Genomic DNA, 16,000 nt, shown 5'->3' with positions numbered 1-16,000 from the left:
GCCTTTCACCAGGGGCAGGAAGAAAGAGAGAGCTCAGCACGCTGGAGAATGGACTTTGCTGGATGCCCACAGCCACAAAAGCAGGTTGGGCAGGTCACCGTGTGTGTGCTGGGGTCTCAGGGTGCCCTACAGCAGCCACGCTGTGCTGCAGGGGCCCTGCACACGAGGCAGAAGAGCTTTACCCTCTGCAGGGTGGGGGCTGGAGTGAGGTCCCCTTTGCATTGGCTTCTAAGAAAACTTGGAGATGATGCTGATTGCAGGAAACAAAGAGTCTTTCAACTTCAGACATGTTGACTACAGGGCCATCTTTGTGCTTGGGAATTCTGCCTGTTTGTGTTCCAGGGATCATGGGATTATCTAAATTGGCTTTAAGAAGATGACTTGCTTTAGAACAAGAGTTCTCCTGGCATTTAACAAACTAAATGGACAGTTGCAACTGAGGGCCATGAAGTTTCAATTATCCCTTGAGAGGTCTGGGTTGGGAAGAACAGGGCTCATTGATTCCCATCCTGTCACTCATTCCGGGAAGCAGCCGTGGGGGCTGGGGCAGGCTCTGAGCGGCTGGCAGGACTTTAGCTGGCAGGAGGGAGGAGCTGTGTGGCTGTGACCCTGCCGAGGCCTTAGTGGTACCTGTGACTTCACAGCCTGCTACCCAAGGCTTGCTCCTGCCTCTGGACACTTGCCACCTCTACCTTTTCCTTATTGCTGACACTTTTGCTCTCCTAACCCTTACCAAGGAGCCTGCTTGCCCTCCACTTGAAGGAAGCTAACACCAAGGAGTGGTGCTTTATTTCTGCAGGGGAATGGCCACACTGCTTCACCACGACCCACTTAAGCCACTGTAGCTTAGCACCTTTGTGTCAGAAGCCTTTGGGAAGCTGAACCAGCAGGAAGCTGGGTTTGTTTCACCTCTCTCAGCTGCCTGGAGTTTCATAGGAAAGGCTTTAAGACAGCACTGAAGCATTTCCCTTTGGCCAGAGCTTCCTGTTTGGCTACGTGGTCCATTGCCATGCTTCCCACTGCCCCCTCCTTGCCCTTCCCTCTCCAGAGTGCCTCTTAGCTGTTTGCACCTCTAGTGTTGATGTGCTCAGGGCGTGAAGAGAGCTCTCACCCCACAAGTCACCCACCCAGAGACTGCATTCCCTGCATGGCTGAATGCCAAGGTGGTTCCAAGGGATGGAAGAGAAAATGTTCTGTAGCTTCCAGGAGCTTTTATAACGTCACAGCCAAGCTGCTTTTCCCAGTCCTGTCATTCAGTGAGGGAGAGGCATTGGTACAGAGAGCCCTTGCTGGGACTAGCAGGTGTGCAGCAATCTGAGTTTAGGAAGCATGAAACATCCTTGACCCCTCCTGAGGCACTGTTCCCAACTGGGGAGCTTTGAAGGTTTCCACGCCCCTGGATGACACACAGCTGCCAACCTGTGCCACCAGGAGCCTGCCACCAGCCCTGCCATCTGCAGCTGTGCAGATTGTTTGGCCATGTCCTGTGCAGAAAGCACATCAAGCCCTTCCAAGGAGGATTCTGCTACAGGTGAGAACTGACTGCCCTGTTCTGATCGACTCTGGCTTGTGAGCCCTGGGGAGCAGCCCTGGTTCTGGGCAGGAGGCACTTGGACTGCAGCTGCCTGTGCTTCAGCCCAAGCTCCCTGCAAGGGCTTGGTAAGCTGTGTCACACTGCTTGTGGGACAGCCAAAGGGAGGAAAGGAGGTGAGTCTGTGCCAAGGGTCAGGGGGAGGGGAGCTGGGGCTGCCAGCTCAGAGGTGTGCTGCTCTCAGGGGGCTCAGCAGTGTGGGGTGGTTCAGGTCTGTTCACACTGTGAGAAAAATGCTTTTCACCAGAGATGAGTCTGTGAGGAACAGATTAGGGAGATGGCACTCTGGTGGTAGGGCCCAAAGGGGATGGTGTGCTGGTTTTACTGGGACAGACTCCTAGGCCTGCTGCAGGCAGGCAGTCAGCCAGGGCAGCTGCCCCGAGCTGCTCACAGCTGTATCCCACACCGTAACCCTCACACTCTGTAAAAGGGGCAGCTGGCTCCTGCTGCTCCCCATTCCTGGAGGGGCTCTCATGGCTCTGCTCCCAGCACTGCTTTCCTGTTTGTTGTGCCCAGTGTTGTGCCCACATTGGCTGGGGGGAGTGTGACTTTCTGTGCTTTGTGGGGGCAGTTTGGCTGTTTCACTACATCTGTTTCAGTGTAACCCACGAGTGGCCTTCCCCCAGCCTCTGCCCTGTGGAAGGGCCAGGAGGTGACACAGGGACTACTACAGCTTAGCCCTGGAGCTGGGCTGAATGTGGATAGGTGTGTGAGGGTTTCTGCCCCCTTTCACCTGGCATGCCATGCATCAGCTGCCAGTGTATCTGTTGAGTGCCCCTTTAAATGCCTGTCTCCCTCCAGAGCAAGGATCAGGCAGGACCCTGGAGCTGACCCACGGACAATACAAAGGGGCAAAGGGAAGTGAGCAGTTTTCCTGCTCTTTGCTTGCTTGGTGGTGAGGCTGCTCGTGGAAGCTAACATTTCATTGTGGTTTGGTCCTCTTCTCCTGCAAGGTATTTGTATAACTTCTTGTTGGATGTAGAGGTCAGCTTGAGCAATCCCTTCAGACTGTGCTTAGCCTTGGTGCAGTCATTCTGGTGAGGCAGGGCTGCTGCTGACTGCTGGCAGCACTCCTGCCCTGGACAGAGACAGTTAAAGTCCTTTAGGAGGGGAAGAAACTGAAGCTGCTGCCAGTCCAATGTTTAGCAGAACCTAAAACCAAACCAACCCCTTGTGTCTGTGAATCTGCATGCACAGTGCCATCAAAACCCTAGTGAGGACTCATGGTCCTGACTGAGGGGATGCACAGACTCTGCTGGAGTTGTCTCAGGGATAAGGCAGCAGAGAGAGGCTCAGGAGTGCTAAAGTTGTGTCTCCCCAGGGAGGCTATGAAATGAAAGCCTGGTAAAGTCCCCAGGCTGGAGAGTCTAACTAAAACATCAGATCTCACTTCTGCATGGAATTGCAGTGGGCTAGAAGCAAGGCTGCCTTCAAGTGAGCAGAGGAGCTGTTCAGAGGGCTTTAGGTTTGGGGCTCGTGGAAAGGAGAAACCACTCTACATGCTGACACAGCTGCTCAGGGAGGGCTCCTCCTCCTGTTCTGATTTGCTTGGGGATGGGAGTTGTGTTTCACCCACAGTGAGGCTGAGACATGGAGGAGGAGACCCAGCAGTTCATTGTTGTTAAAAGTCCTGACAGCAAAGAGGAGGAGTGAGAGATCAGGTGAGAGAGAGGGGGCCAGTTATCTTGGTGCTTCTTCAGGAGAAGAGCAGGCTTGATTACAGGGACAGCTACCAGTGCAAGGGCAGAAAGCAGCTGTGAGAGAAAGAATCAGAGCCAGAGTTAATGCAGTCAGAGCCCCAGCAGAAGGCATCACAATCAGGCAGCCTAGAGAGCAGGCACAAAGTTCAGGTGAAGGCCACGGGGAGGAAGAGGATGGATGCCCCACGTCACCCACAGTTAGCATGCCTGCAGGGGGCTTGCACATGTGAGGAACTCCAAGGGCTGGTAGGAAATGCTCAGCAGCCCTCTCTGGGCTGAGGCAGCTTTCCTGCCATGCTTGGTAACAAACCCAGCTGGTGACTGGCAAGCCCCAGAGAAGCCCAGAGGATGCTCAGGCTTTGCTGTGGCACTCACTCTGCTGGGGGAGCACTGCACCAAGAGACAGTGAGGTGACACCCAAGCCCTGGGGGAGCTGTGCCTCTCAGCAGGGTGGCTGTTGAGGCTGATCAGAGCTGGTGGCACACTGCTGGCTCTCCTGCTGCAGGCAGGGCCTGTGTGGTGATTTCTCTGGCAGCAGGACAGCCAGACTGCACTTAGCACAAGGGAGAGATTTCCCTGAAGGACCTGTGTAAGCAGGGAGCAAATGACTTGGACTTCAAAGGAAGGAGGCTGCAGGGACAAAGCTGAAGGAGCTGAGAGAGGCAATTAGGGAGTTTGCCACCCTTTTGATGTCTCCTTATCTTATCAGGACATGCAGATGTAGTGCTCTGCAGAGGCTGGCTAAGTGGCAGGTTTGTTGGTTGTGTAAAGATTGAGCCATGGGCCTTGGCTCCTTTAGGTGAGCAAGTCCTGGAGGACTTTAATCCTAGAGCCATAAAAAAGCCCAACCACTGAGTGTGTGAGCTGTGAGCTGTGCCTGTGCCCACAGGGCAGCAGGGGGGAGCAGGCAAGAGCCTGGCTGGGATACACGGAGCATGTTGCACCCCTGGGAGTGGTTCCCAGCTTCTGAGGTTCAAGGTCTCCATCCCCAACCTCAGGTGGCTGCTCTGTGTAAAGCAGGTCCTGATCCCCTTGCTTCAGCGGTTGGGGGAGCAGTGGCTGGCACTGCTTTCTACCAGGAAGCACTACAGGTTCACTACAGGTCTGGTTCTTCATCTACAGGTGAGCAGTGTTGCAGTGTCAAACTTGTGCTGTGCTGTGGGCAGCAGCTTTGGCAGTGCCAGCCAGCCAAGGGAGATCTCTTCCTGGGTTTCTACTGGGATGATTTTTTTAAGCACTGGCAGTGGGACCTTTCCTTGGTCATCAAGGGAAAGTTCTGTGTTGCTGATTTTGCTCAGCTGCCACGCTCCAGCTGCATTCTCCAGCAGAGAAACACAGCCAGTTGTCCTTTCTTCCTTCTTCAGGAAGGGAAAGCCCACAGGAAGGTGGCTCAGCTGTGCTGGGACACTTCCCAGGAAGGGACACAGCACACATCTGAGCAGCTAACTGAGCTCTAAAGGGGTGGGCACTGTGTGCCCTGCAGCCACAGCAGCACAGCCACCTGCCACAGCTGTCACTGGGACAAACATCACCCAGGGCCTGCCAGCCTGACATGGGAGGTGCTGCCGTGGCCCTCACACCCCTGCTTGAGCAAAGAAAGGCTGATGGAGCAGAGCACCTCTGAAAAGGGAATGTCCTGGCTATCTGTGACCCTTCAGGTCAGGCTGGTTCTGCAGCTGCCCTCCAAAGATAGTCCAGGTCACTCTGCCAGCAGTGCTGTGATCAAGCCCCGAGCACACAGTGCTCCCTCCAGCTGCCTTGTCTCTGCCAGCTGAGCTGCACCAGCAGCTATCAGCTCTGAGAGCTATGTTCCTGGCTAATGACTGAGCCCAAGGAGCCAAGGTCAGATGGGAAGCTGAGAGCAGAGGGAAAGGTTTGAGATCTGCTGCAGGGCAGGGTCAAGGAGCCAAGGTCAGGTGGGAAGCTGAGAGCAGAGGGAAAGGTTTGGTATCTGCTGCAGGGCAAGGTCAAGGAGCCAAGGTCAGGTGGGAAGCTGAGAGCAGAGGGAAAGGTTTGATATCTGCTGCAGGGCAAGGTCAAGGAGCCAAGGTCAGGTGGGAAGCTGAGAGCAGAGGGAAAGGTTTGATACGTGCTGCAGGGCAGAGTCCTGAGTCCCTGCCTTGGGACCTTGGACCCTTGCATTTTATAGCTTTGAAGTTCTGTCAGCCCAGGCCATCAAGGAGCTTCAGGAGTTTCCTTTCCTGCCCTTCAACTGTAAGGGGAAAGGCCTCCAGTTTGCTGAAGCAGTGGGCCTGGTGGCACGGCACTTGAGTGGTTAACAATGCTGTTTCCCCCCTGCATGGGAAAATGAGTGTTCCCCTCCAGCTCCTGCTCTGTGCAGCAGCCTGCTGTCCTTCCTGACTGCATCCGGCGGCGACTTCCTCCCTCCAGATAAGGTGAAGTTTATCTACAGCTTTCTGAGTGACTGGGGGAGCAGGGAGAGTCATGAGATATGCTGCTGGAAGCTAGCAATACAAGGCTGAAGCTGAGCTACCTTCCCTCACCAGTGCCCACAAGAAGAGTTTCCCCTTCTGAAGAGGAAACTGGTGTCTGGGTCAGGCAGGTCTGAGTTCTGGCACGCCAGGCTGTCGTGCAAGAGAGTCTGGAGCAGGCTGTGAAATGCCAGCACTGCTGCCTCAGGCTTGGTTTGTGTGCTGATGGGAGGGTTAACGAGTGGAGAACTGCAGGGCTCACGTTTTGCTCCTTGCCTCTGGGTTCTGTGACCTGTTCTGTAGCCCATAGGAAGCGCTGCTTTAGCCACCTCACAAGCACCAGCAGGTGAGCTGTGCACTGAGCTCCCAGTCCTGCTTACTCAGGAGCCACAGGTCAGGGTCCTGGGGGGTGGAACAAGTTCAGCTTTAAGTTATGCTCTGAAGGACCTCCCTGTGTGCATTTCAGCACTAGGTGAAGATCTCTCCCCTTTCATCACAGAAGAGACAAAGCAGCTTCCAAATGCTATGGAAGCTAAGTAGGAGTCTTCAGAAGCTGAGTATCAGAGCTGCTTTGCTCTTAGGTCTGATTCTGCCACCTCTTCTCTGAAGGCTGTCAGCTTCTTGAGGCTGCTGTTTCTTCTGCTGTGGTAGAGCCCTGATGTCCTTCTCAAGGAGGGAGTTGTCTTAAAGGTGGTGCAGTTACTTGGAGAGAGGGAACCAAGCAAACCTCTTACGACATCCTGGGATTTCCTCTGCCTGACAGCGAAGGAGCAGCTTTGTTCTGCCGACAGGACACCTCCTTTTCTGGAGCTGGGGTCAGTAGCTGTCCATGGCACTGGGGGTGGTGCAGAGGCTGGCCAGCCCCTGCTGCCCCAGGTGCTGTACATGGCAGTCAGAGCACGTAGGTAGTGAGTAGCTTGAGGCTCCTGTGGCTGTGCTCCAACACTACCAAACCTCCTCTGCTGAAAGCACTTCAGTGGGAGCTGTGGAAGGGTCTCTCTCCACTGCTCCTCACAATAACAGAAGTGCAGGGCCTGAATGCCAGAGACACCTGCCAAGTGAGTTGCCCTTCCAAGCCATGCCCCACCAGGATCTCAGCTCTGCTGGCAGCGGAGGTCAGGACTCTGGTTAGGTCGGTGTCAGTGCAAAGCAGGAAGGGAGCCAAGGGGCAGCTTGTCCTTGCTGGTTTTGTCCCTGGGTAAGCTGGACTCATAAGTTATTGGAGAGGGAGGGGGAGGAGGTGAGAAATGAAAACAGCTCTAACCAGCTGGAACTAGATCCCTCCTAGCTGGACAGTTACAATTTGTCAAAGAGAAACAATGCTGGCCTGTCTGCCTTGCAGTAAACACGATGGGAACAAAGCCTCAGCTGTATGTGTGTGTGCTTGTGAGCCTCCTTGCACGCCCCTTGCTGCCTGTCCACGTGCTGGGCCCTCTGGGGCTTCTGTCTTTAACCAAAGACAAAAGGAGAGGGCTGGGCAGGCAGCAACAGGCAAACAACCCTGCCCTGCGTGGGGGACCTGCAGTCTGTGCTGGGCCTGAGGTGTGCCTCTGCTGTGGCTGAGAGCTGGCTGTCTGTAGCTCCTCCTGTCAGTAAGAGCAGAGCTGGCAAGTGAGGCCAGATGAATTTCTTGGCTGTAGGAGTGGTCAGGCATTGGAAGAGGCTGCCCAGGGCAGTGATGGAGTCCCCATTCCTGGAGGAGTTCAAGAACCAGGGGCATGGCACTTGGGGCCATGGGTTAGTGGCCATGGCGTTGTTGGGTTGGTGGTTGGACTGGATGACCTTTGAAGGCTTCTCCAACTGAAACAATTCTCTGAGTCTATGAATTAGGACTGGCTACAATCACCTCTTGGAGCTCTGCAAACAAAGCAGCTCTCCTGGTGAAGCTCAGAGGCACAGCTGAGCTGGGTACTACCAGAGCCATGAGGACATGGGGTGAGAGGTGAGGTGAGCAGCTGGGGGCTCCCCATGCACCTTTATGGCATGTGCTGGGGAGCTCCTTTGCTGCTGAGGAGCCTGAAACTCCCCCATGGGAACAGCTTGATCTTCTCTCTTGGCTGCTGGGCCACAGAGCTGGATCCACTCCTGCCTCATGGCTCTTGGTTCACAGCACAGCTGCTCCCCTCTGCCCGGGAGAGCTGGGAACACTGAGCTTGATGCTCTGTTTCTCTCCACTGCAGACTCAGAACAGTAACAATATCCCTGGGAGCAAAGAATGAGGGGAAACGTGGCCCATGGTGACACAGTGAATGGGAAACAAACAGTGAAGTTATGGTGACATTAAATACATTACTCTAATTGGCCTGTCCACTTCATTGACATTTCCTGTGTCCAGGTGAAATGGCAGGAGGGGGAGAGCTGGTGTGTGTCTGGGAGCAGCTGGAAAACAACGCCATCGGGGAGGGGAGAGAGGTGGTGATGGAGTGGTGAGGTGTGGGGCAGGGAACAGGAGTGCTGGAATGAGACAGCTGTTGGCAGGCATGGAGCTGGGATGCTTGGCTTAGGTCACTTGCATGTGGGGAGGGGCTTCTCATCCAGGGAAAGGCAAGGTGGCTCAGCTCAGCACGGATACAGCGCTCAGCACGGATACAGCGCTCAGCACGGATACAGCGCTGAGCGTGGCACGGAGGGGAAGTGCCCTTCCCGCAGCTGCAGGGCCAGGCTGTGGCTGACTCCTGGCAAAGGGAGCATTACAATCCTTGTTCTTTTCTGCCTGCTTTCCAAGGCCCTTGAGGAGGCTGGAGCACTGTGCTCTAGCCGTGCCTGGGCTGCACTGTTCTCCCAGAGCCTTCCAGTGCTGAGGTCTCTGCTACAACTGTGTTCTCCTCCACCTTTCACTATGTTCTGACCATGGCAGATGATGCCAAATGGCAGCATAAACTGATCCCTGGCACACAGTGCTTGGCAAAGCAGCCCTGGGACTGTTCAGCCTTTAACTTCACTTATCTGCTTAGCAGCTCTGCTCTCTGAAGTGAGAGACTGGCACTGGCGCCAGCGGGCTGGGGAAGGTGACACTGTGCTGGCTCCTACTGAGCCTGCGTCCCAAGGGTTTCCTTCAGGGGGTTGAGGGGAGCACTGAGGAATGAATGGCTGAGTTTCTGATGTGCATGGGACTGAGCCTGCCAATATCCAAAGGCAAGTGAGGGTTTTGAAGCCCTGTAGGATCAAACAAAAGCCTGGGAGCACTGAGCTAGCCAAGGGCACGCTTTGATGGGTTACAAAGAGCTCCCAGTGCAAATGGGGCTCCAGCTAGAGTGTGCTCACCAGGTGCCCAAGCTCAGGGTCTTAGGCTTCAGGAGATGCAGCCACAGTGCTCATGCAGCAGATGAGTGTCTTTGATCCCTCTGACACAGACCCTTCCCAGTGCACTTCACTCCTGTCCCCTCAGGTCAGCCCTGTCCTTTATGGCACTTGCGTCGCTCTCCAGCCCGCTGCAAGCTTGGGGCTGCACAGGCTGAGCATTTTGCTCAGTTGGTCATTGCAGAAAAAGCAAAGAGCTTTTGAAAGCTCGCAAATTAAAAGAGGTAATTGTGTCAGAACTGAGGAACAGGGCACTGCCAGGCTCCTGTCACTGAGGGGAGCAGGAGCAGGACGGGGAGGAGGGGGCCAGGCCGGGAGCACAATGGCAGGCAGCGGCGAGTCCCCGTGTGGAGCGGCACTGTCTCCTGGCAACGTCTGGTCATGGGTGGACAGGGCTAAAGGAGCCTGAGTGTGGTGCCAGGGTCCGTTTGAAGCCTGCTACAGAATGTTGCAGTTCACTTATTGCAGACCTGCCCATTTTACTCACGGTGCTCCCCTCTGCTGTCACCGCACTGCTCCCGAAGCGCTGGCAGGGCTGTGTGGGGCAGGGCTGTGTGGGGCAGGGCTGTGTGGGGCAGGGCTGTGTGAGGCAGGGCTGTGTGGGGCAGGGCTGTGTGGGGCAGGGCTGTGTGAGGCAGGGCTATGTGGGGCAGGGCTGTGTGAGGCAGGGCTGTGTGGGGCAGGGCTGTGTGGGGCAGGGCTATGTGGGGCAGGGCTGCGTGGGGCAGGGCTGCGTGGGGCAGGGCTGTGTGGGGCAGGGCTGTGTGGGGCAGGGCTATGTGGGGCAGGGCTGTGTGGGGCAGGGCTGTGTGAGGCAGGGCTATGTGGGGCAGGGCTGTGTGGGGCAGGGCTGTGTGAGGCAGGGCTATGTGGGGCAGGGCTGCGTGGGGCAGGGCTGCGTGGGGCAGGGCTGTGTGAGGCAGGGCTGTGTGGGGCAGGGCTGTGTGAGGCAGGGCTGTGTGAGGCAGGGCTGTGTGGGGCAGGGCTGCGTGGGGCAGGGCTGTGTGGGGCAGGGCTGTGTGAGGCAGGGCTGTGTGAGGCAGGGCTGTGTGGGGCAGGGCTGTGTGAGGCAGGGCTGTGTGAGGCAGGGCTGTGTGGGGCAGGGCTGTGTGAGGCAGGGCTGTGTGGGGCAGGGCTGTGTGGGGCAGGGCTGTGTGAGGCAGGGCTGCGTGAGGCAGGGCTGCGTGAGGCAGGGCTGTGTGGGGCAGGGCTGTGTGTGGCAGGGCTGTGTGGGGCAGGGCTGTGTGGGGCAGGGCTGCGTGAGGCAGGGCTGCGTGAGGCAGGGCTGCGTGGGGCAGGGCTGTGTGTGGCAGGGCTGTGTGGGGCAGGGCTGTGTGAGGCAGGGCTGTGTGAGGCAGGGCTGTGTGGGGCAGGGCTGTGTGAGGCAGGGCTGCGTGAGGCAGGGCTGCGTGAGGCAGGGCTGTGTGGGGCAGGGCTGTGTGTGGCAGGGCTGTGTGGGGCAGGGCTGTGTGGGGCAGGGCTGTGAGGGGCAGGGCTGTGTGGGGCAGAGCTATGTGAGGCAGGGCTGTGTGGGGCAGGGCTGTGCCTGCGGGCGGCTGGGCAGCCCTCTCTGCTTGGCCCTCTTTGGGACCTGTTCCTTGGCCGTGACATTTGGTTGCCAAGCATTGGGTTGCCATGCCAACTTTTCAGCATTAAATCATAATCTAAGCACAGCAGGAGGCCAAAAGCCCTTTCAGATGGAGCTCCTCTTGTCTCCCCGTTGATCATCTAACCGGCTGTGTGAGCAGCCCTGGCTGGAGGCTCCGAGGGCCTGTCAGCAGAGGCCCAGAGGAGAACTCAGCTGCAGGGAAATGACAGCTCCCTGTGGAAACGGCTACAGAACTTGATGGCAGTTATGCCTGGGAGATTCCTGCCTTCCCAGCTCTGCCACCTGTCTGAAATCAGTGCTGCTGTCGTTCAGCTTGCATTGCTCCACTGACACAAGCTGCTGCAGGGGCCAGGGTGGCTGTGCTCAGGTGCTGGTGGGCTCGGAAAGGTTCCCATTTTCCAGGGTCACCATACTCACTGATGAGTGCTTAGCATTAAGCTACTGCACAGCTCTCCTTTCACAGTAAGGCTGTTTCTGGGCTATTACAGACATGCTTCAGACTGTCAGGATCAAGGTCTTAAAGCAAGAAATAGTCTGCTGCTAATGCTGTGCATTAGGTCAGTAACATGGTGAAACCTGTTGAGCTCAATTCATGTGCATTTCCCTTCCCTAATGGGTCACCAAAGAGGCACTGAGTCAGCAGTGCTGAAGTGGCTCCAAATGAAGAATCTCCTCTGGGATTGAAAGAACTGGAAGGCTGGCTGGAAAACCTCTGAGCTCTCTTTTAGCCAGACAGGATTTATTCCTGTTGTAGGAACATATATCTTAACATAGCTATGAGCCTGCAAGAGCAGGCTGCTTAATCAGCCAGGGGTGAAGCAGTGAGAGGAGCCAGAGGAGTTCTGGTGCAAAAGCACATGGTTAAGAGCAAGGCTGTGCTCTGCAGGGAAGAGATGGCACCTGAGTTCTCCCTCCCAGCTGCTTTGCAGCAGGAAGCTTTGTGTTTGTTCCTTTAATGTAACTGAATCCCCACAGCTTGGGAATTATCAGAGGCATCAAAACACAGGTCAAAAATTAAAGGAGCTTTAAGCCAAACCTTGTCAGGAGCAACCGTTTGACTGGCCCCATCTGAGCCTTAGGATCTCCACCTGGAGTGCTGGGTCTCACTGGGGAGCACTCCATTAAAAGGCTGTGGTTTTTAAATGCTCCCCTGCTCACCCTTGGGTTTGGTGGTTGGGTTTTTTTCCTTTCAAAGATGAGTGGAAGATTTCCCTTTGCCTCCCACTGGGATCACAACACTCCAGCAACACCATTACATGAGGGTTTTCCTTTCCCTGTACAGATTCCTGCTGGTCAAAAAGGACTTGGGGTGGGGTGGAAGCAGAGCAGCTCAGCTTGCTGCTTTCCTGGTTAGTGCTGCTCAGTGATGGTCAAATGATCTCCAAGCTCCTCACTCTCTACAGCTACCTGAAGGGATGCTGGAGCGAGGAGGGGGCAGCCTCTGCTCCTCGGTGGCACGTGACAGGACCAGGGGAAATGGCTTCAAGCTGCACCAGGGGAGGTTCAGGCTGGCTGCTAGGGAACATTTCTTCACAGAGGGGGTTCTCAGACATTGGAATGGTCTGCCCAGGGCAGTGGTAGAGCTGCCACCACTGGAGGTGTTCAAGCAGTGTGTGGACCTGGCGCTTAGGGGGCATGGTTTAGCATTGACCCTTGAGTGCTGGGTCGAAGGTTGGAGTGGATGATCTGGGAGGTCTCTTCCAAACAGATGTCTTCTGTGATTCATGCCAACCTGCTCTCCAGCTTCCCTGGGTTTCCACTTCAGTTCCTCTGCCAAGACTCTGTTTGGAACTAAAGGCAGTGTTGGGCAGTGGCTGTGCCAGGGAGAGCAACAGCTGTCTTGGCACTCAAGAGGCTTTCTGCTTGGTCAGCAGGTGAGCACTTGGGCAGCTGAGGGAGACTCACCCTGTTGAACAGAGCAGGAAGAGTTGGTGCTGTGTCCAAGTCTGAACAGCTGAGGGGAAAGGGCATCCTGGAGGTCAGGGCTCCTGAGCAGGCGTTCCTGTGCTGGTTTGCTGTTCAGGGAGCACAGGCCTTGCAGCCCAGGGGCTGGTATTTGTTTCCAGTCTGCGGCCCGTGCCCCACACCTGAACTTCCCCTGCACCTCCTGCTGTCATTTCAGCCTGTTCAAAGCAGTGACACACAGCACTGGGGCTGCTCTTGCTCCTCCTGTGCTACAGAAAAGCCAGAGGACTTCCACTGGCATGGCCTGGCCTGGTGGAGAGCAATCGAGAATCTGTCACTTGTGCTGCAGAGAATAGTCATGGAATCAGTAAGGTTGGAAAAGACCTCCAAGATCATCAGGTCCAACCTGTCACCCAAGACCTCATGACTGCTAAACCGTGGCACCAAGTGCCATGTCCAATCCCCTCTTGAACACCTCCAGGGACAGTGACTCCACCACCTCCCTGGGCAGCACATTCCAACGGCTAACAACTCTCTGTGAAGGCCTTGTTGCTCTCTTGTCTGAAATGTCATCTTAGATCTAAATAGGGAGTGGGAGAAAGAAAAGGGTTGATGATTAGGTAGGACAGAAGGGTCAGGTGAGTGCATGTCAGGTGTTGCTGCTCTGATCCAGATAGATTTTCCTGTCTCTCTGCTGGTACAAATGACTCTACAGACAGACACCTGAGCCCTGTTAAACACAGGTGTTCCTGGAAGCTTCCTATCTAAGGTCAAATGGAAACTGATAACTTTTGAACCTGGTCTGCTGCTTGGGGTGGATGAACTCAGGCCATGTGTGCACTGATTTCTGTTCTTCAGCTGCCCTCACACTCTGATTCTGTTCAGCACGGTGCTAGTGGCTGCTGCACTGGAGCGCTGAGCTGTGCTGTGGGCACTGCGTGAAGGGAGCCCAGCACTGCAGCTCTGCTAAATCACTCCTTGGATTTGAAGCACTGGTAAATGAGAGGGCTCTGCTTGCCCCTCCAAAAGGCAGTCAAGGGTCATGTGAAATGCAAGCTCCTCTGCAGGACGTGACTCCCACACCAGCAGATGACAGGGGGAGAGGGTTCTTTGAACAAATCCTGTGGCAGTTCACAGGAGCTCTGGTGGGGAACCCAGACCCCCTTGTCCTGGCTGCTGCACCAATACAGAGCGAAGGCAGGGCTTTCAGCCTCCAAGTTCTCTTTGCTTTTGAAGCTGAAAGTGCCTATTCAAAGGTTCCAAAGATGTTCCTGCTTCAAAACACATGTTCTTAGAGAAACTGCTAATTATGTGGTGGATGCTAACTGTACAGGCACATCCTGGGAAACTCTGATTTCATCCTCTCTATGTATAGCGCAGCGGCCTGGCCGTGGTTTGCTCCTTTCAAAAGCAGAAGCAGCCTGCTGAAGGAGTGGAAGGACTGGGGAGTGTGGTCATAATTGCAAGTGAAAGCTTGCATGCTAGTTGTCCATATATTTTTGTCTCCCTCAGCTTCCCTCTGTGTTGTACAAAGGGTCTCAAGTGAAATTGTCATTGCTGCTGGACTCTTGCCGCAGCTTCCTGGAGTGGCTTAGACTGGAAGGGGACCTCAGAGCTCATCTGCTCCAGCCCCCTGCAGGGTGCCTCTCAGCTAGACTTGGCCACTCAAGGGCTCAGGCCTGTATTCCACCTGTACTTTTATGCTGATAATCTTGAGGTATTTCAGTGAATATTGAATTATTAATGCAGTGGATGTACTGCAGTGAGGCACATAAAGGGTTTTGTTACCAGCATTACGGGGGCCTTTGACTTCAATGCTTTAGTCCTCCCGTGCTTGGTTGTGTTCCCACAGACTAAGGTCTTGTGTTAACACACCGATAGGAAAATCAGTTTCTGTGTTCACAAGAGCTCAGAAATGTGGCTGCTGCTTACCTTCAGGGCTCAGGAATCAGAAGAGCACTGGAGGGAGGAGAAAACTCCGTCATTTGTATTAGTGTTGTTTGCCTGCTGACTTCAGTGACCACACTCTGACAGACTGATGCTGTCAGGATATTGATGTGAGCCCCTGGAAGACTGCTTGGAGTTTTGCCACAGCTTTTGACATAGCAGAGTCAGCTCCTGCTGGTGGCTGACTCTTCAGGATGAGCTTTCCTGCTTGACTCAGTGAATTACTCTTCAGCTGCTGGTGCTGAAGATGTAGTGAGAAACCAGAGGGAATACCTGTAGTGCAGTGTGGGGCAAGCACTCTCTAGACTGTGGATCACACACCACTTTAAAGGCACTCTTCATGGTCACAGTGCCCAGGAGATGGTTTGTGCAGGCCCTGGTTTTCCTCAGGGGACCATGTCTGAGCACTGTTCTGGGCACAGGTGCGGTGCCCAGCTGTGGCTCTGTCGACCTCCCAGCCTAAAGCAGCACAGGGAAATCCCCAGGCACTCCATTTCAGGGCTGGCAGCCTGAGGGTCTCCTCCCTGGCAGCCCAGTGTCCTGCCTCCTTGTCAGCACTGCTTCCTAGCTCGAGTTCCCAGGAGCTTAAACAGAAATGCTGCAACAGAGGGAGAGACTGGAGAGGGAGGTGCAGGACTTTCCTTAGTCTATAAAGAGTTGTCACCAAGCGAAAATGCTGTCAGAGACAAAAAGGAAGTGAGAAGGAGGTTGCCTTTATGCAGCAGCTCTGCTCTGTTTTGCAGAGATGCTGGCATGATTACAGAAGTGTAAGGAGGATCAAAGAGGCAGTCTTGCAGATGACAGCAGCTCCTGCCAAATCCTCCTTCTTTATAGCCTTTGCTCCAGGGAGCTCTGACAGCAGTGCTAACTCCTTCTGCTTATCAGGTGGTAAAGGAGAACTCGTCTTGCAGGCTCCACACTCTAAACACAAGTGTCTGCTTTGCCTGGGGAGTGTGATGTCTACCTTACAGGTTAAACACTTTATGTTCTTCATTATAGGGGCAACTTAGATAAGTTTTCCTGCAGGATTAGGGTTCTTGGACATGGAGCCTTCAGAAGAAGCAGGACAACAAGCAAGAGGCTTCAGGAAACACAACTGTGCTGTGGGACTGGGCTATTGAATGTTTGGTCATTGATAATCCATCACTAAAGCTAGCTGCCAGACAAACTCCCATGGGAGCAGAGCCAGCCAGAGCTGCCACAAGAGCTAGCTGGAAGGTACCACCATCCTTGGTGTGTCAGTGGAAGTGTGCACAGAAATGCTGTGTCAGCAAGGGATCATGGCTACCTGGGTGTCAGTTAGCATCTGGGTGGGTGGAGGAGAGGGCTGCAAGTGTTTAGCCAGCTCTCCTGACATCACTGATGGAGCAGGCCCTGGGAGCTGGCAGCATTGCTGTGCCTTGCATTGCTAAGGGGTGGTCCAGCAGCAGCTGGAGGGAGGGGGCTCTGCTGCAGCAGCCTCTGACATGAAACAGTTGTGCTGTGCGGAGATGGCAGGACTTGGGCTAGGCCACAG

This window comes from Melanerpes formicivorus, unplaced genomic scaffold (assembly GCF_026170545.1).
Source record: "Melanerpes formicivorus ecotype bairdi unplaced genomic scaffold, bMelFor1.0.p_v2 SCAF_92, whole genome shotgun sequence".
NCBI classification, from domain to species: Eukaryota; Metazoa; Chordata; class Aves; order Piciformes; family Picidae; genus Melanerpes; species Melanerpes formicivorus.
The sequence above is the reverse complement of the archived record's forward strand: the minus strand, read 5'-3'. Positions refer to the sequence as shown.